The following is a 22893-nucleotide window of genomic DNA, read 5'->3' as shown; positions in this document are numbered from 1 at the left end:
GCCACCGCTGTGTAAAATATCTGCCCTTTCTCACTGTAAATGTGTGTCATCCACTGTTTGACATTTCTACCCCAGGTCAACCTTATCTATACTGGTATTATGTCTCCCCTCAGCCTCCAATGCTCCACAGAAAACAACCCAAGTTTATCCAACCCCTTCTTCTAGCAGCATCCTGGCGAAACCCTTCTCACCTTTTCAAAGCCTTCACATCCTTCCCGTAATGGGGCAACCAGTGATGAATGCAATACTCCAAGTGCGGCCTAACCAGAGTTTTATACACAATTATTAAAGTGTGATTTCCTGACTCTTCCACAGCATGCCACATGCCTTCGTTTCCACAGTTTCTACTTCAATGGTGAAAAGAATTTTGAGGTAAAAGGTGCTTCCCATCGTTTAGACACATTCTATAGGTGAACAGTTAAACCAGGTAATGCTATTGGAGATGCACCCTTCTGCTGTAGAATTACTAGCTGGGCACATCATCAGCTGCTCAGCAGTGGAATGCATTGAATGGTATGAAATAGACAAGAATTAAAAAGCCATATCCACTTTAGCCAAAATATAGTGGGGCAGCCACTTATTTGGGACAACTGTTGAAGAGCAAAACCGAATTGAGAAAATAGCCAAGATTCCCTTTGTTTGCTTGGGACACTAAGCCACTTAATTGGAATAGGGGACTGGTGCCAAACCATTTCCAACTAGCATCATTCGCATACACTGGAGTGACCCATTGGACACTGCAGAGCAAACAGTTTAAATAACGTCAGCTTGTGCTATTACCAATTGGGGCTGACAGGCACTGATTTTAAAACCAGTCATTCTGATCATCTTTGTTTTTTTTATTTTGACATTATGCAGGATTGCACTGAAACAGTCCATTATCTGCGTTTGGTGTCTGCGCTGATTTTGTTCATTTACATTCAAAAGAACACAGCAGTGTATTCTGGATGAATTCCTCTGTCGATCACTCATAGGAACTAATACAGTTTTATAGTATTTAGAGGTAATAATAGTTATCTAATTTGTTCTATATTTCATTTAAATGCATAAATTGTTATTCAATTAAATGGTAGTTTGGCTTTTTATACTTTTTAACTATTTCCATAAAACTTTGTCTAATTGGGACAGCCACTTAATTGAGCCCGATGTGTCCCAATTCACCAGAATCCACAGTTTTTTTTATGATGCATGTTAAATATTGCTATGTATCCAGACCCTCTAGTGCTGAAAATTAATGATTACAACAGTGGAGTCAATCCTACAAATTTTAATCTAATGCAACATTTAATGACAAAATAACTTTCCATTCCTTGCTTTATTGTAATCCCAGTCCTTCTGTACCCAATTTGGCATTGAAATAGAAATTAAGAGAGTGAAATCATTCCTCATTTTGAAGTTGGAAGTACAGGAGCCAAGGTTTGTATGAAGTGACCTCAGTGGAAAATATAGGGGCAGGCAGTGGTCAGCTTGGCTGTGATGGCTCTAAAGATTCACGGAACAAATGGTAGCTGCAGCTCAGTGCGGGGCACTTTCTCCCCCAGGAGCACTAGAAATAAAATTCACACCATACTTTGAGAACCAGAGTTCAATCCACATTGAGGGAGTTTAGCATCAGAGGTGGCATCTGTCAAATGTTAACCTTGGTTCTGTCAATGCAGTACAGGATTCCATAAACTAATCTGAATAACATCACCTCGCGTCTTGGCTAGTATTTATTCAGTAACAGAAACAGATGTCCTGGCTAATATCCTCATTGCTATTTATGGAAACGTGTACAAATTGGCTACTACAAACCCTACATTATTACTTCAGAATAGACTTCACTGTCTGTTAAGTGTTTTGGAACATCCTATGATCAAAAAAGACACTGCAATAAAGATACTGCACTACATGAAGAATGACCATTTCAAGAGAAAGATCCCAAAGGTTTAATCAAAGCTAACCAGTCGAGTCCGGAATGATCCCAACCTCGAACTGCACGGTCTCTTGCCACACAGCACTGGGGTCTGGCTGAGAACTGATCCATACGTGCTGGAGAATCCATGTGAGAGCACAGAATTGCCAGGATTTCTCCTTTATACTTCAGACAGGAAGCAGAGATTCATTTGTGGTGCTGGCAACATTGCCTCAGTACTTGGACAAAGTGTGAATTCATCAATACTGAGCCAAGACTGACGCTTGATGCACAGATTGATTTCAAAAGTGAGTTTTACATTTCCTGGGAACCATCAGTTTCAATCTAACCTGTTTGTCAAGCGACGTGCCAAGGGGAAACACAGAGGAATTGTGCTCAATCAGCCATCAACTGCTATCTGCCCTTCCCAATATATATTCCTGTAAGTAAGACTACCTCAGAAGCCTCATCTACAAGAATTTGACCTGAGTGCCAAACGGAGAAAAACTTCTTTCCATCTCAAATGTTGGTCTCACTGAAGCCTTTCAAAATGAGGGGGAGGATTAACCCTGGCCATTCTTCTCCTTCCCCCCCCCAAAGGATTATGCAGATGTAGGCCCCACCACAGCAGAGCAATTCATGTTTGTGGCACAGGAAGACTTTGAGCTACAAGGAGGAAGTGAGCAAGGTTTCGGGTTGCAAAGCACAAAAGCAATGGGCCAAACAACATCCATCTATTTCCACAGCTCTAAAATTCTACAGTCACTGTTGGCTGGGTTCAGCACAAACCAGAAATTAAGCTTAGATCTTCCTGTCACAGCACTACACTTTACCCATGGGTCAATGCATGGGATACTTCAGTGACAGCTAGAATTGTAAAAATATGGGAGTGTAGGGAACAAGACATTACATCATGGCCCCATTTGAGAGGAACCTGGCATTGGTTTCTCAGCTCTTTTAGTTTGAGCAGGCCAATAAGTCTAATGTTTGAAACACATGCGGAAACTGGAAGGAAGGGATTTGTTCCCTGTCCTTTTGTTAGGCTTAGGAGAGCTGGAAGATATATATGTATTACTTTTTAAATAGCTCAATACTGTTTTATCAGCAAACTATTTCCTTCAGAGATCCAGGCAATCAGCCTAGCACCACAATTAACTGGGCCACAGGGAACTGTTCAACTGACCAGCCATTAATAAAAAGTGTTACTAGTTACTAGACACCTTAACAATTTCCCTTCAAACTGTAATTTGTTTGCAGGATTGTGGATATTTACTGGATTATTTCAGTGCCTGATAAGAGTGGTGGGAAGTTCAAAGCCTCAATGCCCAACCCTGCTGCTAGCAAACATACGACAGCAAAGTACTAGTTATAGGCCATGTCAAATTAACCCTTCCATGTATTGATCAGTGTTTAGACAACCATTCCAGCCACCTTTGTGGACAGCTCATTAAGCACACTGCCACAGCCATGAGCTGAAGTTCCAGCTGTCGGCCTGATTAACTGTCCACAGGCAGTCCTCACATGACAAGTTGCCCATTTTTTTTCCAGAGCAATGGAGGGGGAAGGGGAGCAGGGTCTGTGGGTGTGTGACATCAGAGGCAGAGTGAAAGGTCATCACTTCCTGACAGGAGCATGGCTGAGCAGACAGTCCATTGAGAAGGTGAGGCCTACAGTTACTCAGAAGAACATTCCTGGGCTTGCCTGCAGTCAGCCTATAGTTCATGACACTCTGCAAGATGGAACATTTAAAGCACTGGCTGCAATGGTGGCCACAGTCCAAAGATGGGCGGTCCTACCAGATACTTCACCCCCAACAAATAGAAGCAGAAATTTCTTGGAGGCTCAGACTTTCGCAGTTTCACACACAGTACATGGAGAAAAAGGGAAAGGAAAGAGAGTCAAGGTAAATCTACTCTCTCCAGGAAATAATTGGCATTTATGAAGCACCTTTGTCCAGTCTAAAATAGCCCCAAGATAATCACCAAACTGACAATGGGACTGAGGACGAGACAGCTGACCAAACTTTAACAGAAGTTCAGCAGTTAGGCAGAGAAATATTAACCCAAGGCTTTCAACCCATACACCCACTCGCCATGTGAGCAAAGATCAGAGACACAGAAGAGAATCCCCGTCCTATAATAACATGGTAATTCAGTGCAATTCTAGGAGGAGTTTTGAAGAATTAGAGATGAAGGTCTACCCTACAAACTTTCAGCTAATGTCACACGTCCTGGCATAGGGCTGAAGATTTACACCCACACAGTGGCGGTACACAGCTTGACAGTGAAAACTCGCGCTTCTCCAGCCCCACCCAATTCAGTAACTATGCACCCTCAACGCAGAGCAAAACCAAGGGAAATCAAATAAGCTGTAGATGCTGGAAACCTAAAACAAAAAAATACTCCATCAGGAGGGGTTTTGGACTTCAAATGTTATCTGTTTTTCTCTCTCCACAGACGCTGCCCACCAACCAAGAATTTATTGACACACACTTCACATAAGAGAAGTGAAGAGCTCAGGGTGTTACAGCCACAGAACAAATAAAACTATCAAGAGAGGTGGAGCACTCTGAAACAAAAGACAAGGAAACGTGATAAACATTGCTTGATGCAGAAACTGTTTGCATTTCTTATTATGACTGCATAACTATTTACACAAGGCAATTGGCAGGTGATCAGATCAAAGCGCGGTGACAATGCAGGGCTCCCAGTTGTCTGATGTGGCTCGAGGAATTGACGGGAGAACTTGGAGGTGCAGCAGCTGGGGAGGAAGTCACAGCAACGGGCAACGCAGAACGTCAGAGAGCAGAAGTGGACTGCCTCGGTGCTCTGGGTTTTCAACTCCGACCCGTTGTTCTGTTTAATAATCGACTGCGTTTGGCCGCGAAATACACCCAAAAGAATGCCGACATCTTCGAGCCGAGCTCACGCCGCCGGCTACCTCAGGCTCTGCATCGCCTTGCACCCTTCACATCCGCAGAATCAGAGAGCTCCCCATCGGGACGACAGCAGCTCAGTGCCGGTTCGGTCTGTGCAAATCTGAGCATTTAAATACCAACAGCGTGTCATAGGGAAGATAGAGCAGACAGCTGGATTTGATGATAGTGAGGTAAGCGTGTGAGCATTTGAGGCAAGTGGGTGTCCAACTAAACAGGAAAGATACATCGAGGAGAGTCCGTGAATGCGGATTCCGGGCCGGGTGAGTTAGCAGCGCCCCGCTTTCTACCTTGTCACCGTTTAGTGACAACCCGTTTTCACCCCTGAACATTCCAACCAGCTTGTCCCCGGCAGCAACAATGATTAACTACAGATTTTTACCTTTCACTCCGGCTTCCTGTGATTTAATGAAAGCGGCTCCACGATATCTGGGTTGCGAAGAATTGTGGAGTTTTTTTTAAACTTATTACACACTACTGAACATAACACTGTAAAAACAGAACTTGTCACATAAAACCCTTTAGTGAACAAGCTTGTTTTTATTTCACTCTGGCCTCTTTCCAAAATACATCTGGGTAAATCACTATTTAAAGAAACTCTCATTGCAAGTTCTGCAGAACACTATCGTTGCTGAAAGGCTGATCATAAATTGGGATCTCGTTTTAAAACCATTTCTTAAAGCCAGAACGTCGGTTTCCTCAAAATCTCGAAAGTCGCGGCAGTAACTGAAGAAGTTACAGGCTGGGGTTGTATTTCAACCACGGGATGGACATCCCACGGTCCTGTAACTCTTCCACTCACTGGTTTAAACTGAATTCAAAGGACAAACGCCGGCAGTAAACTCAGACGCCAACAAACCGCAACTCAGCCCCACAGGAAAGAACAGCCAGGAGTAAAAAAATAGTTGTATTCAGCAGGAACCATGTCTGGTAACAATTAGCGCAGTGTGAGAGTACAGCGCAAGGCTACGCCGTTGTGCAGTGCAATCGCGGTGGAGCCCAACGAGACACGCAGCCCTCACTGCCCCGCGCATCCTCCTGCGAGACAACATACACTACCTAACCCTCCTGCCACTAACCTGAACAGTCCCGAGAACACAGTCCTGCGGATAAGGAACCGGCGCTCTGCGTCCGCTCGCTCCGGAGCTCTCCCCGCACAGAGAGCGGGAGAGTTCGAGTCCCAGCAGTTAACCCAGCCCGACCCCAACACGTCAGCCTCCTGCTTACAGACTCATCTCTGCCTCGTCCTTCCTTCGGGCTGGCTAGGGGCTCTACACCGAGAGCGGCAGTAAGCAATGACAGAAGCAAGGCACACTCCTGGGGCACCGAGAAGGGGGTCGAGGGGGAGGGGAAACGAAAACCAAGTGCTACGTGCACTTCCAAATTCAGTGGGAATACTTGGTCCAGGCTCTGGGATGTGGAATCTATGGGTGATTTTTAAAAAACTAGTCAGCCATTCCACAAATTAATTTTAAATGCACATGACAAAGCGACTTACACTTCTTTTAAACAGAATGTAATTTAGCAGCACGGAGTTACTGGACTGGCGGTAATTTTGATGCAAGAAGCAATGACAATCTCAGTCCTCGGGTTTCACGGGGATCCGGGTAAGCACGGTCAGGCAGATTACCCCACCGGTTCTCAGCGCGAAAATTTCAACACGCCGCCTTCCTGCCAACAACAGGACCATCTCCAAACGTTTTGTACGGAATGGTCCGCTTCAATCGGGCGAGTTGGGCAAGCGGCTGCAAACGGGCGCTGTGTTAATCAGAGACAGCTGTTGAAAGTCCGAGGTCAGCACGCCATTTTGGACCCCAGCGCAGACCTTGCCATTATTTGAATTTGTCAGGAAAGCACTACAACGTCCCAATCTCTGATGAAACCACAACGGTAACGGTCCCGGCGCCCTGTACGTATAGCGTGTGGAGCACCGGGGCTCCTGACGTGGTGGACGGTTGACTCTGGGGATCAAGGAAGTGGGTGCGGCAGGGGAGTACAAGAGGATAGAAACCCCGTAACCCCCGGGAGGAAGGGGATCCGCCTGTACCTGCAGCAGCTAGAGTGGTTTTGCCCAATCTCACCTTACCTGCTTGATTGACCACTGGGGGCTTCTTGGCCACGCACTACCTGCTACCTGACAGAACTATTATTTACTTTGCACCTCTAATTCGCCCTGAGAATACGGGGGTGAGCGGCCTCACAGAACCTCTGCAAACTTTAAGGTGAAAGTCCTCCCACTGTGCACTGATGATGGAGCTTTGGCTAGCTGGTGGGGTGTTAGTTCCAGATGGGGCCTCATTTCCAGAGTGTGGGGCATTTCTGCAAGCAAGTGGAAAGGGTTGCATCATGCCCCTGACTTTTTGCTTTGTACACAGCAGCAAGATTTGTGGGTTCAGAGTAGGACTCACTTGCTGAAGTAACCCACTTCTGACCCATTTCTGTAGCTACAGTAACTATGTGACTGCTCCTGTTAAGTTATTGACCAAAGTGACTTATCCGGATGTTGGTGACTGGGGACTTGGTAATGGCAGTACCACTGAGTGCCAGCGGTAATCGCTGGTTGGCGTGAAAAGACAGCATTGTGCGGAATTTGTGTGACGCCAGTGTGATTTTCCACGCATCAGTCTGTCAGTCCAAACCCAGGTGCAATTTGGCTTTTGCAGGCTGGTGCCATGAGTCACTTCATGTATAATCATGGCACCTTACAGATGCAGCACAGGAAAAAGGCCCTTTGGCCCACCAAGACACTCTGATCAGCATCCACCCATTTCCATTAATCCAACATAGATCCTGCTTTGTTTTAATTTTCCCCACATTCTCCTCAACTAGATTCTACAACTCACCAATACACCAAAGGCAGTGCTCAATCTTTTTGGAAGAAGTATTTAAAGAATTTGTGGAATAAGTATTTCTCTGCCAAAAGTCTTCACGGTACTGTGGAGTCCCCTTTCTCTACTCTGGTCATTAGTGAATATTGAACACTAACTTCAATGCAGCTAACTCCACAATAATGGGTTGCTGTTTCAGTTAACGCAACCTCAAATTGCTCAATTGCCTCTATGTGTCAACTGCTGAAGCCCTTCTATTTCAAGGTTCAACATGTTGCACATTTACAGATGGCCATCTGCACACTAGTGATGTAACACATGGCTATTTGAGTCACTGTCACCTTCTCATCAGCTTGAACCAGTCTGGCCATTCTCCTCTGACCTCTCTCATAAACAAGAATTTTCTCCCACAGAACTGCTTCTCACTGGATGTTCTTTATTGTTTTTTGCATCATTCTTTGTAAACTAGAGACTGTTGTGCAGAGAAAAATCCCATGAGATCAGTAGTTTCTGAGATACTCAAACAAACTTGTCTAGCATGAACAATCATTCCCCAGTCAATGTCCCTTGGGTCACATTTCTTCCCCATTCTGATGTTTGATCTGAATGGGGGAGGGGGGATTGTTGTTCGCTGCTGCTTACACACAGGAGGGGGCAGCTGGGGGGGGGATCTTTGGGGTTCTCACATTTAGCTGTCATTCATTCTTTGTGGCACTTCCCTGTTTTTGTGGATGTTTTGCAAAGAAAAAGTATTTCAGGATGTATATTGCATACATTTATCTGGCATTAAGTTGAACCTTTGAAGAACTGAACCTCTTGTGCCTTTATGCATAAAGTTGCTGCACATAATTGGCTGATGAGATAATGTGCGTTCACAAGCAGGTGTACAGTGTACCTAATAATGTGGCCACTGAATATAACATGGTGAACTTAGGATGGAGACTACTTTATCATCAGGAAAAAAGCGACATGGCAGAGTCTGGGGTTTGGGTGACTTTGGAACCTTCAACAGTACATGAACAAGGACCTGCTGGTGTCAGAGGTGGAAGAGGAAACACAGGAAAATACATGTAACCACTCCTTATCATCTTTAAGTTGTTATTCAAGAGAGCCAGTTATGAGAGGTTAGAGTGTCTCATAGTGAGTCCAGTCCTTTCCTCTCATATCCTCAGAGTTCAATTATCAGTGATAGGAAGTAGAGACCTTGCCAGGGATATGTTCCTGTAAAATCAGTTGGCTGGTCATTAACACTGTGCTCTTGGTGGGATCTCTCTGTGCACTAATTAAATGCAGCACTGTGCAGAGTGCACTGCAGTTCAAGAAGTGAAAGCACCATGTGACTGTTGAGGATCCGAAAGCTCCCAAAGCCATGCAAAGGAATGCATTTCTCTCCTTCTTCTGTGACTAATTGTGATCCTCCTTCCACCCACTTAACCTTCAACTCTGGAGCCCTCATACCTAACCCACTCATCCTTCTGAACTCTTTTCCCCATACAACCCTCCCTTCTCTCTAACCCCCAAAATGCCCAGCCACAACATCTGTACAGCTGCTGTCAGTTTGTTCAGTGCAGACCAACAGTTAAATCTCATTCCCTCTTTTAAGAAGAGTTTCACTTCTGCTCTGCATAGCATTCAATCAATTGAGCCATCACTGGAAATTCTATCAAGTTCCTCATTAAAAACACGGCAATCTTTCAAATTCTTTCTCAAGCAGCATGCCTCCCCTCCCAACCAGCAGGTGTCTTGCAGTCACCGTGCTCATGTGAAAAGCTTCAACATACTGATGAAATCCTCCATTGTCATTCTGCAGAGCTGTCAAATACACTCATCTGACTGAGAAGGGGAAACAATTCCTCTGCTGTAACCGGCAAACCTTTACCTGAGCCGAAGAACGTAAGTTTTGGCAAGTTGATTGACAAGAGGAAGATGGTCATAGATAATCCTGATCATTTTAAAATAGAATAGAATGATACAACAGAGCATCAGGTCATTCACCCCACGATGTTGTACCAAACCAGCTAAAAAGCAAATCAAAAAACCCAATCACTAATCCCTCTTACCTACACTGTGTCCATACCCCTCCATCTTCCTTACATCCATGTACCTTTCCAAATGTCTCTTAAAAGCCTCTAACATACTTAGCTCTACCACCATACCAGGCAGCGCATTCCAGGCCTCCATGATTCTATGAGTAAAAAATTTACCCCTCACATTCCCCTTGAATCTACCCGCTCTCACCTTCAATGCAAACCCTCTGATATTAAAACATTTCAACCCTGATAAACAGATACTCTCTGTCCACTCTCTCTATGCTTCTCATAATCTTACAAACCTCTATCAGATCTCCCCTCAGCCTCTGCCACTCTGAAGAAGACAACCCAAGTTTATCACAAACGAGAGAAAATCTGCAGATGCTAGAAATCCAAGCAACACACACAAAATGCTGAAGGGTCTCGGCCCGAAACATCGACTATACTCTTTTCCATAGTTACTGCTTGGCCTGCTGAGATCCGCCAGCATTTTATGTGTGTTGTTTGAACCCACATTTATCCAGCTCCTTGTAATAGCACATGCCCTCTGAACCAGGAAGCATCCTGGTAAACCTCTTCTGCACCTTCTTCATAAGGTCTTCATAAAGCTTCTTCATCCTCCCTATGGTGTTTATTTTCTAACACTGGCATTCCTGGAAATTTGCTAGTCATTTTCTGCCACCAACTTGACACAGATACCCATGATATTCTACTTACTCCTTAGAGCATAAAATCTACACTGACACTCCAGTTTTGAGATACTGACTTTCAAATAAAGTGGTTCTTTAAGATGATGCAGACATTTAACTCCCAATGTAATAAATAAGATGTTTGAGGAAATCAGCTGGTAAGGTAGTGCCTGTGAAAGTAAATGGTCAGTCGATGGTCAATGTTTTGGGTCAACTCCCTTCATGTCCAGCATCTGTAGTTTCTTGTGTCTTCAATTAATTCCTATTATTGATCATTATGCAATTGCATCTCTACAATGGTTAATAGAGTATAACCATGTTCTATTTCTACCATCAATTCATCCATCCTGTTCCAACTGCAGGCCGCATTTAGTCTTTTTAACTTTCTCGTACTTGGAGGTTCTTACTTTCTGCCCTTATCTACTTCTTCAGTTGTCATTATTCATTTCACAACGCCATACCATATTCTTGCCCTATGACTTTTTTTAACATCTCCTCACCCAAACTGCAGATATTTCCAGCACAATTTCCGGAACTACTTCCTTGTGTCCTGAGCTTTGGTGAAAGAGACTTCAGGGAAGCAAAGGAAAAGCTGTAGCTTTATATTTAATAAATAAATTTGTTCAGGCATGGGAAGGTAGGAGATGTATTTCAGCTGTTGTATATGGGAGTTAATGAAAACTATTTTAACCTTTGCAGTGACTGCAGTTCAAGGAATATTGGATAAGGTTTAAGATCCAGACTAAATCCATTAGGTGTTACAGGGCACAATGTTGTAAGAGAAAGGCACACCCCTTATGAGTTTGAGAGGCTTTAGGCATGCCTGAGATACGTATTAGACAAGCCCTAACCCCTCACTTTTCCAACAGGTATGAAATCCTTGCAGTCCATATAGAAACCAGCAGAGACTGTAAAGAGGGTGAAAATTGTGCCACAGTGGTCTAAGGGGAATTCAAGAGAGAATCAAAAAGAATGTGGCAGTGATAGGGGTAAATATAACAAATAGTATTGTTGTGCTATACAGCCATGAAGATGAGTTCTCAAGGTTTCTTTGCCTACCTACTATCTAAGTTAAGGACATCTGCCAGGGGCACGACAGGAACTTGGACTGGGAGGGAAACATCTAATTGTCATGATCCATGTGGGAACCAATGAGACAGTAGATAGGACAGAAGGGCATTCTGCTAAATGAATAGGAACATCAAGGGTCCATACGAGAATTCAAAATTATTAAGGTAATAATCTATCGATCACTAAATATAAATTGGCATAGGATTAATAAGATCAGTGAACTAAAGGTGTTGCTCAAAGACAAGTGTGGGAGGAGTGGGATTTATTTTATTTCATCAGCTCTGAAGAAAGAGGGAGCCAAGTTCATTATCACAGCTTTTCCCTGAATCAACCATGACCAAAGTCTGGGTGAAGCAAGTAAATACTGAGGTGAGAGTACGGGTGAGGAAACCTTAACAGCAATAGAGAGAAAGGATGAGAATATGATGCAGAGGTATAAAATAAGTAATGATAACATAAGACCTTAAGATATAGGAGCAGAATTAGGCTGTATGGCCCATTGAGTCTGCTCCATCATCTCGTCACAGCTGATCCAATTTTCCTCTCAGGCCCAATCTCCTGCCTTTTCCCTGTATCCTTTCATGTCCTGACCAAACAAGAATCTATCAGCCTCTGCCTTAGTAACCTCCATAGCTGCCAGTGGCAAAAATTCCACAGATCCACAACTCTGGTGAAAAAAGTTCATCATCTCCATTCTAAAAGGACATGCCTCTGTTCTGAGGCTGTGTCCTCTGGTCTTAGACATTCCCACTGTAGGAAAACCTTTCAACAAAGCTATCGATTCCATCATCCAAATTGACATATGACATAAGAAGAATCGGTCCCAATACAGAACCCTGTGGAACACCACTAGTCACTGGCAGCCAGCCAGTAAAGGCTCCCTTTTTCCCCACTTTTTGCCTTCTGCCAATCAACCATTGCTTTATCCATGTTAGAATCTTTCCTGTAATACCATGGGCTCGTAGCTTGTTAAGCAGTCTCATGTATGGCTCCTTATAAAAGACCTTATGAAAATGCAAGTGATTCTCCTTTGTCTATCCTGCTTGTTATTTCAAAGAATTTCAACAGTTTTGTCAGGCAAGATTTTCCCTTGAGGAAATCATGCAGACTAGAGCCTATTTTATCATGTGACTCCTCACCCTTATTTATCAATTTCAACATCTTCCCAACCACTGAGGTCAGACTAACTGGACTATAGTTTTCTTTCTTCTGCCTCTCTCCCTTCTTGAACATGGAGTGACATTTGCAATTTCCAGTCTTCTGGAACCATTCCAGAATGAAGTGAATCTTGGAAGATCATTACAAATGCCTCCATGATCTCTTTAGCCACCTCCTTCAGAACTCTGTGGTATACTCCATTTGATTCAGGTGACTTATCTACCTTCAGACTTTTCCATTTCTGCAAGAACCTTCTTTCTAGGTATGATAACTTCACTGGCTTCATGCCACCTGACACCTGGAACTTCCACCATACTGCTAGTGTCTTCCACGGTGAAGACTGATGGAAAATACTTATTCAGTTTGTTTGCCATTTTGTTGTCTCCCATTACTAGCTCTCCAGCATCATTTTCCAGTGGTCTGATATCCACTATCACCTCTCTTTCATACTTTATGTATCTGAAGAATCTTTTGGTATCCTCTTTAATATTATTGGCTAGCTTACATTAGTATTCCATCTTGACCTTCTTAAATACCCTTTTTAGTTTCCTTCTGTTGGTTATTAAAAACTTCCCAATCCTCTAACTACCCACTAATTTTTGTTTATTATATGCTCTCCTTTTGGCTTTGACTTCTTCTGTCAGCCATGGTTGTGATATCTTTCCTTTAGAATACTTATTCCTCTTTGGGATGAATATATCCTGTGCCTTTCGAATTGCTTCCAGAAATTCCAGTCATTGCCGTTCTGCCATCATCCCTGCTAGTGTTCATTTCCAATCAATTCTGGCCAGTTCCGTTCTCATGTCTCTGTAATTCCCTTTAATCTACTGTAACACTGTTGCATCTGACTTTAGTATCTCCTTCTCAAATTTCAAGATGAATGTGTTCATATTATGATCACTTTACCCTTAGGGTTCTTTTACCTGAAGCTCTCTAATCAGTTCTGGTTCATTGCACAATGAAAAGTAGCTGGAAAGGACAGAAAGTAACTAAATAAAGTCAAATAAGAAATATGGTAAAAATCATGACTAAAAGGTCTTTGTCTGCATGCACAAAGCACTTATAAGAAGATTGATGAAATGATGGGACAAACGAAAAATGGTTGCAGCCCTCTACCCATTACAGAGATGCAGTTGCATAATGAACACTGCTGGGAATTATGTGTTCCAGGATCCATTAGAAAAGTCAGGCAAAATGGACAATGGGGTAGTTCCAGTTCAGAATGACAAGAGATTATTTGGACAGAGCCTAGAAATATCAAAGGGCAGAAAACATTGCTGAAGTTGTTAGCAGGTTCAAAACAGCAGTGGTGATGCAGTGCAAAGCATAAGTAAGGAACACAGAGATGTGTGCAGCAAAAGTAATCAATAATCGGAGGTAACTTTAATATCCATGTTGACTTGGCAAAGCAAATAAGCAGTAAAGGATGAATTTGTGGAACTTTACAAGATACTTCTTCAAAACAGGACATTGAGGAACCAAGGAACAGGCTAATTTGTATCTAACATTGTTCAATGAGGAAAGGTTAATTTATCATCTTGAGGTTAGGTACCCTTTAGGGAACAAAGATCATGACATGATTTAAGGGTCTGATAGTCAGCAAGCAATGGCTGATATTTAAAAACTGGAAACAGTTGACATAATTTACAGGAAGAATGGTCCACGGGTTACTCACTAGGAAGGTTAATGATAGTACTGGGTCAAAGGTGTATGATATTGACAAAAAAAAAGCAGTATGTCTGGGAGGTTGACCTGAGAGGAAAGAAGTCGGAAAAGGCCAATCAGCTCCTTGAGGCCACTCTGCCATTCGTTTAGGTCATGACCAGTCTGATTTTGGCTTCAACATTTCCCACTCACTGCCCATATCCCCAACGCCCTTGTAATTCAAATGTCTATTAACCACCTTGAATACATTCAATAACCCCACTTACTGCAGCCCTTGGAAGAAGGGAAATGCTACTCATGAGAATTCATGATCCGTAGAGAGCTCTTCATCTCTCACTTGAGTGGGTGACGCATTACCATACTATTGATCAGTTCCCTAGTACAATAAGATAAACTTTTGACCTCACGATCTACCTCATTGTGATCTTGCACCTCATGCTTTACCTGCTCTGCACTTTTGCTGCAGCTGTTAGACTTTATTCTGCTTTCTCTTATTGTTTTACCATGTGAAACCTGAATGCACTGATGTAATGAACTGATCTCTATGTATAGAATGCAAAGACAAGCTTTTCACTGTACCTCTGTACCTGTGACAATAATAAGCCAATGCAAATTCCAATTCTGAAGCAATAGTCCAGATCTGAGATAGCTATGATAGGGAGGTTAGAGGACTGATGTCTGCATGTCTGAGACCACGGACTGAAGGCCACAAGGCAGCCTGCCCTGGAGTAGGAGGCCAGTCTGTGTGTGTGAGGGGGGAGGTGGGTGGGAAAGGGGCTTGTTTTGCTGTTTTTGCCTTGTTTTGTTCTGTTCTTCCTTAAGGTTGTAATAGCTGGTGCTGGTAATGGGGATAAGCTCCCAATACCTAGTAAATGCTCCCTATGGTGTACGCTTCAAATAGCCTCCGACAAACAAGTCCAGCTCCTGGCCTTCACATGTGCCTTAGCTAATAAGCTCATTGGAACCGTTTCTACTGACAGGAGAAGTGACAAAGGCTGGTTACTGTCACCTTAACCCAGTTGCTTAGGGTAGATGGGCTCGTCAGCTACATTTGGCAGCTCATCTAGGAGAAGGAAAACTCTGATCTCAAGCCATATCCACTCATGGGCAAAGCTTTGGGAGTAAATCTAAAAGGAAAAATCCACAGCTGGAGTCCCTAAAGCAGTTCTACATTGAATTCAATGCAGACTGGCAACTCCTGCGATGCTTCTGATGCCAAACTGTATCGGTCTCTGCCGTTCCTTTTGGTTCATCAGATGCGTGGAGAGGTGGAGCTTGCTGCACAGAGAACAGCTTGCACTCTATATGCACTCTGGCTTGTGCTTCTAGACAGCTAGGTCGAACCTGACCAAAGGAGACCATCTGTTCTGATCTGTTCTGTTGTTGCTGAACTTTGCACACATGTTATGTTGACACTGTCATGTGTGGCAACACTTGCGGGCTACCCCAGTGTTGGTTTTTAACGCAAGTGATGTATTTCACTGTGTGTTTTGACGTATGTGTGATAAATAAACCTGAATCTCTCAGCACCTTATCTATCAACCCATCTCAGAATCTTATATGTTACAATAAGATTGCCTGTCATTCTCCTGAACTGAGTATTGGTCTAGCTCACTCAACATCTCTTTATATGTCTACCTCTTCATCCAAAGAACGGGGATAAGGATTTGTATAATTTCAGAATTTAGCAAAAAATTATCAAGGAATTAATAAGGAAAAGTGTACAAGAGTAATCCTGGAAGAAATAATAAAACAAACGGTAAACACTTCTAACTCTACGTAAAAATGCAAAGAGTAATAATATGATAATGGTCCCCTGCAGGTTGAGACAGGAGAAATTATCTTGGGGAATAAGGGACTGCAAAAGAAACTGAACAAATATCCATAGAGGAATATGCAAAAACCTCCTGGAACCAGTGGAGAATAATAAGAGAGAAAGAAGAGGGGGAGACAAGAATTGGCATATATTAAATATGACTACAGGAGAAGTCGCCAGTAGGTTCCTTGGAGTGATGACCAGCTCCTATGGTTTTGAAATTATGGATGCACTGGTTGTCCCCTTTCAAAGATCCATTCATTCAAGAATGGTTTCCAAAGATTGGAAGATGGCGAATGTAAGTTCGCTTCTAGGAAAGGAGAGGAGGAGGGAAGCAGAGAGCCAAAGATTGACATAGACTGCCTTCAGTAGCAGGAAGTTGTGCCGGAATCAATTAGACTTCTATACAACTGATAACTAGTAGTGCCTTAAAGCTGCTCTATTTACAAAGTTTTTTCTCAGCAGACTCATTTGGGAAAAGTGCTGTGGGAAGAATAATAGGACATGTAGAAAACAGCAAAGAGCAGACTCAATGTGGATTTATGGATGGAAGATCTTTAAGAAGATTTTGAGGTTGCAAATAACAGAGTAAATATGGATAAACCAAAGGATGTGGTATATTTGGACTTTCAATAGGTTTTTAATAAACTAATAAACAAAAGATTATTAAATGAAATGAACTCACAGTAGACTGGGAGCATACACGCCTGAGAAATGAGGATTGATTAATGCACAGTAGGTAGCGAAGAGGAACAAATGGGTTATTTTCTGATTGGGAGTCTAACCAGTGGAGTGCCTCATGGATTTGGCATAGGGCCTCAGCTGCTCTGAATATAGATCAATGATTTAGAAGTGTAAAACTTGTATGTTTAATGATGAGTCAAAGCTGGGTATAGTGCGACTTGTGAAGAGAAACTGCAGGGAACGTAGACAGGTTGACAGAATGGATGAGGAACAGGCAGATTAAATATAAGGTGGAAAAATGCAAAGTCACACATCTTAGTGAAGAAGTCAGTATCCAGTGTATTTTTAAATAGCGAGATTGAAAATTTTTGGTTGAAAGGGTCCCTGGTGTCCTTTTACATGGACCACTGAAAGCTGATGTGCCAGTAATTAGGAGGGGAAGAGGATTTGAGTACAGAGTTAGAGTCTTATTGGAATTACATGGAGCCCTGGTGACGTTGGACCTGGAATATTCCTGTGCTAATCTGTTTACCCCTTTCTAAGAAAGGATATTTTTACTATAGCAAAATTACAAGAAAGGATTACAAGATAAATTCCCGTGGTGGTGTTTTATAAAGAAAGATTAAACTCCATTGAGCTTGGAAGAATGAGAAATGCTTTCATTGAAACATATAAAATCCTATGGATTTCGATAGATTAGATGTTACCCCTGGCTGAGATATCTCAAATAGACTGAGGATATGGGCTGTGACCAGGGATCAACATCTCTCGACATTGTTGAAAAGAAAAATTTTCACCTGCAGAAGTATATCTTTGGAAATCTGTGTCCAACAGAGCTGTAGAGCCACTGAATATATTCAAGGCAAATACCAAGAGTTTTTGAAATTAAGTGAATCCAGTGGTATAGAGTTAGTACAGGAAGTAGCACTGAGGAAAAAAGGCAGACTTATTCTTATTCAATGGCCGAGCAGTTGCAATGCTAGTTTGTTTTCCTCTGCTCCTATTTTTTGTTGTTTTATAACTACAAGGTCTTTCTTTATCATAAATATCAGAAACCGACAATGGCTCTGCTTTAATGCAAAGTGTTCCATCTTACTCCTTCTTACTTCTCCCTTGAATCATGCTGAGGGTTACGAACAGTGCCTCAAGCTACCCGTTATGAAATGTTTTCTCAGCAGGCACAGTCTGGAGTGGAGCTGTACCTATTATAACAGGCTGGATGATGCAGAGTTTCTTTGCTGGCATCTTTATCCTGAATTTCCTGTAGAGATACTAATAATTCCCAGCTGATGATAAAACATTCCACACACATTTTCCATGTTTTCTTTTATGAGCGTCAGCCAGAGCGACATGACAGAGAGTGTAACCCAATCGGCTGAGTTAATGACACCTCATACTTTTTCCACCTCACACTTAGTTAATGCATCTTACAGGAATGTACTGCAAGCCAGAAGTGGCAGAAAAAAATGCATCAGCACAGCTTCAGAGCAGGAGAGATGGATAATGTAGCAAGTGTGCTGACGGAGCACAATACTGTCCTCCAGTCGCTAGCAGCTAAGCTTGCGCTGTTCATGCAGCAGTGTAGCCCAACTGATAACACAGCAAAGCAATCCTCAGGCCATGTATGGTTAGATACAAACCAAGGATTCCTCTCCTCGGCCAACATCCCACAGGAAAATAACCACCTCACGAGCAGAATCATATTGTGGCCTTTTCCACAACTATCAACCATTCCAAAACCTTGGCAGATCATAGTCGGGTTTCACATCAAAACCGATCGAGCGCTTGATAATTTTGCAGACCCACAAAAGACTGCACTTTCTGGAATCTGGAGCAACAGACAAAATTTTCAAACTAAAAGAAAGCAGATTGCTGGAGGACCTCAGCGGTTTAGTCAGCATCTGTGGAAGCTGAAGGGTGGTCACTGATTCCAATCCAGATGCAGGATCTATGACACGATGATCAGCGGACCCTCAGAGAGGAATTAAAGCCAAAGTAACATGTGACCTATTGGCAATGATCAAATGCAAATGAACATGTCTGGGTGATGTCACCCAGTGTTGACAATCCTGTTGGTCAATCCCATCAAGATTAAGAGAGCTGCTGGTGGTGTAGGAGCCATGTACACTTAATCCTTCAAATCTATTCAGTCATCTTATGTCGGTTACAAATGAATCTGCTCCCACCGTCCTGTCAACCAGATCAAGCAACTGCTGCTAAAAACATTGTTGGCACGTGGCCAAGAGGTTAAGGCGTTCGTCTAGTGATCTGAGGTCACTAGTTTGAGCCTTGGCTGAGGCTGCCCAAGTCTTACATAAAAAAAAAACCCTGCCCAGGCTTGCGCAGGAAACTTAACAAGGCACAAATCCATGGTCTAGCGAGACTAACGGAGGCCTACACACTAAAAACAAATTCTTTTCATCTGCTGTGTTCTGTCCTTTGTCCGCTGTTTATTGGTCTTCTCGCCAAGGGAAATAGCTGTCCTTATTTATGCTGGTGAAACCGTTTATAATTTTGAAATCATTTGCCTGATCTCCCATTGTCTTCTCTAATGTGAGTAAGTCTAACTTCCCAAATTTTTCAAGAGTTACCATGAAATGAAGAAAAATCTTGAAGTTTAATCACCACGGTGACATACAGTCTGATCCCACATATAATAATGATGTAACTGAACAGATAAACTCTAGTGGTGTTGTTAGTTCATGGAGGTTAGGTCATTCCTGCTTCTCTTTAAGAAACACCAAAGGATATTTCATGTCCACTGAAGACAGGAGGTGAGGTCCTCTTTCAACATCACTTCCACATACACTGCTCACTCTCTACTGCATTGATCAAGCCTCAGATTGACCCATTACATTCTGACTCAGGGGCTCCATGGTGTGAATCAAGGTGAATGCCCACTGAGAAACTGGCTAGAAAACCTGTAATAATAGAGGTTTGATCAAATGACACAGAATACTCTCAAGAGGGAGGGTGTACAGCCAGAGATCATGGGGCAATTGAAATGCAGTAGATAGGTAGAAAGGGGGAAGAGGTCCTGCACAGTGAGTATAGGGAGTTGGGGAAGAGGCTGAATAACAGGATCTCCAAGGTAATAATCTCTGCATTACTCCCAATGCCATGTCCTAGTCAGGGCAGGAATAGGATGATGGTACAAATGAATGAATGGCTGAGGAACTGGTGCAGGAGGAAAGGTTTCAGATTTCTGGATCACTGAAATCTCTTCTGGGGAATCTTTGACATTTACAAATAGAGCAGGTTACACCTGAACCCGAGGGGGATCAATATCCTTGGCGGGCAGATTTGCTACAGCTATTGGGTAGGGTTTAAATTAATTTCACCGGGGGGGGGGGGGGAACCAGAGTGATAGGGCTGAGGGTGGGGCAGTTGGTATACAAGTATAGCAGTACATTGCTTAGTGAGACTCTGATGAAGGGCAGGCAGATAATAGGGCAAAATTGCCAACAGCGGGATGAGTTGAAGTGAACCATGGAGGCAGGATGAAAAAAGGTGATGAATACAGGATTGAAGGTGTTATATTTGAAATGCATGCAGTATATAAAATAAAATAGATGATCTTGTAGCACAGATCGAGATTAGCAGGTGTGATGGTGTGGCATCACTGAGTTGTGTCTGAAAGTAGATCATAGATGAGAGCTTAACATGCAAGAATACACATTGTATCAAAAAGACAGACAGGTAGGCAGAGGGGGTCGATTGGCTCTGTCGGTATAAAATAAAATCAAATCCTTAGAAAGAGGTGACATAGGATTGGCAGGTGTAGAATCCTTGTGGGTAGCATTAAGAAACTGTAAGAGTAAAAATACCCTGATGGGAGTTACAGTATATACAGGCCTCTAAAGAGTAGCTAGGAAGTGGGCTACAAATTACACCAAGAGATAGAAAAGGCATGTCAAAAGCATAATGTTACGATAGTCATGGGGGATATCAATATGCAAGTAGACTGAAAATCAGGTTGGTGTTGGATCCCAAAAGTTGGAATTTGTAGAATGCCCATGAGATGGTTTCCGGTTGAGTTCACTGGGGGAAAGGCAATTCTGGATTGGGTGTTGTGTAATGAACCAGATTTGATTAGGGAGTTTAAAGTAAAGGAACCCTCAGGAAGCAGTGATCATAATATGATACAATTCATCCTGCACTTTGAGGGAGAAGATAAAGTCAGATATATCAGTATTACAGTGGAGTAAAGGGAATTACAGAGGCATGAGAGAGGAGCTGGCCAAAGTTGATTGGGAAGGGACACTAGCAGGGATAATGGGGGAAAAGCAATGGCTGGAGTTTCTAAGGGCAATTTGGAAGATACATCCCAAAGATGAATAAGTATTCTAAAGGGATAATGCAAGGAAAGTCAAAGATAGCATAAAAGAAAAAGGAAGGGTATAACAAAAACTAGTGGGAAGTTAGAGGATTGGGAATCTTTTGAAAACCAACAGAGGACAACTGAAGAAGCCATAAGGAGAGAAAAGATGATATACGAAGGTAAGCTAGCCAATAATATAAAAGATGATACCAAAAGTTTTTGTTTAGTTATATAAAGGATAAAAGCGAGGTGAGACTGAATATTGGAGAGATGAAAATTCACTAGATTCTGCAATGGTACTGGAGGACTGGAAAATTGCAAACGTCACTCACTTCTGTAAGAATGGAAGGGGGCAGAAAAAAGGGAAATTATAGACTAGCTAGTCTGACTTCAGTGGTTGGGAATATTTTGGAGTCCATTATTAAGGATAAGGTTTCAAGGCATCTGGAAGCATGTGATAAAATAAGCCAAAGTCAGCATGATTTCCTTAAGGGGATATCTTACCATACAGATCTATGGAATTCTTTGAGAAAACAACAGGCAGAATAAACAAAGGAGACTCAGTGGATGTTGTTTATTTGGATTTTCAAAAGACCTTTGACAAGGTGTCACACAAGAAACCACTTAGCAAGAGCCCAGAGTATTCCAGGAAAGATACTAGCATGGATAGGAGATTGGCTGACTGACAGGAGGTAAAGAGTGGAAATAAAGGAGACCTTTTCTGGCTGACTGCTAGTGACTAGTGGTTTTCCACAGGGCTCAGTATTGGGACCATTTCTTTTCACGTTATATTATGATCTGGATGATGGAGTTGATAGCCAAGTTTAAGGACAATATGAAGATAGGTTGAGGGGCAGGGAGCGTTGAGGAAACACGGTGTTTGCAGAAGGACTTAGACATATTGGGAGAATGGGGAAAGAAATGACTGGTGGGAAATTGTGTAGGGAAGTGTATGGTTATGCACTTTGGTAGAAGGAATAAAGGTGTACACTAATCTGTAAATGGGGAGAAAATTCAAAACTCAGAGATGCAAAGAGACTTGCGAGTCCTTGTGCAGGAATTCCAAAAGGTTAACTTGAAGGTTGAGTTGGTAATAGAAAAGGCAAATGCAATGTTACCATTCATTTTGAGACAAAGAGAGTATGAGAGCAAGGATGCTATGTTGAGGCTTTATAAAGCATTGATTAGACAGTGAGCAGATGTGGGGCCCTTATTTAAACAAAGATGTGCTGGCATTGGAGAAGGTCCAGAGGAGGTTTATGAAAATGACTGTGGGAATATATGAAGAGCGTTTGATGGTTCTAGGCCAATACTAGCTGGAGTTTAGCAGAATGAGGGATTATATTGAAACTTATAGAATATTGGAAGGCCTAGTTAGAGTGGATATGGAGAGGATGTTTCCTGTAGTGGGGGAGTCTAGAACCAGAGGGCACACAATCAGAATAGACAAATGTCCATTTAGAACAGAATGATGAGGAATTTATTTAGCCAGAGGGAAGTGAATCATTGCCATAGACAGCTGCAGAGGCCAGGGCATTGAGTATATTTAATGTGGAGATTGATAGGTTCTTGATTGGTCAGGGGATCAAAGCAGGAGAATGTGTTTGAAAGGAATAATAAATCTGCCATGATGGATGGCAGAGCAGACTTGATGAGCCAATTGCCGTATTTCTACTCCTATATCTTGTTGTCTTATGGTCTTACAGTGCCCAGCCTCTAGCTTGTGTCAATATGACGGCCCTTGCAGCAACTCAGGAGATGAAAGAAAAAAATCAGAATCAGCACAGGAAAAGCTGGGAAGC

The 22893-nt window shown here is 42.7% G+C and overlaps 1 protein-coding gene across 3 annotated transcripts in view; it reads right to left on the bottom strand.

The window, feature by feature from the left end:
- Positions 1-22893, bottom strand: part of LOC132378921 (sorbin and SH3 domain-containing protein 1-like) — a 242548-nt gene that overhangs the window by 184537 nt on the left and 35118 nt on the right. Inside the window, exon 1 of one of the 3 annotated variants that reach the window (XM_059946244.1) lies at positions 5909-6104. The exons of 1 other annotated variant lie outside the window; for it this stretch is intronic. The gene's annotated coding sequence lies outside the window, so the exon portion shown is untranslated. Of the gene's footprint in view, positions 1-5211; positions 5528-5908; positions 6105-22893 lie in introns of those variants that run through there. One more of the 3 variants, XM_059946246.1, reaches the window with a different exon arrangement.

Source organism: Hypanus sabinus, chromosome 21, assembly GCF_030144855.1.
Source record: "Hypanus sabinus isolate sHypSab1 chromosome 21, sHypSab1.hap1, whole genome shotgun sequence".
NCBI lineage: Eukaryota > Metazoa > Chordata > Chondrichthyes > Myliobatiformes > Dasyatidae > Hypanus > Hypanus sabinus.
Note: the sequence above shows the minus strand (reverse complement) of the source record. Positions and strands in the feature narration are given on the sequence as shown.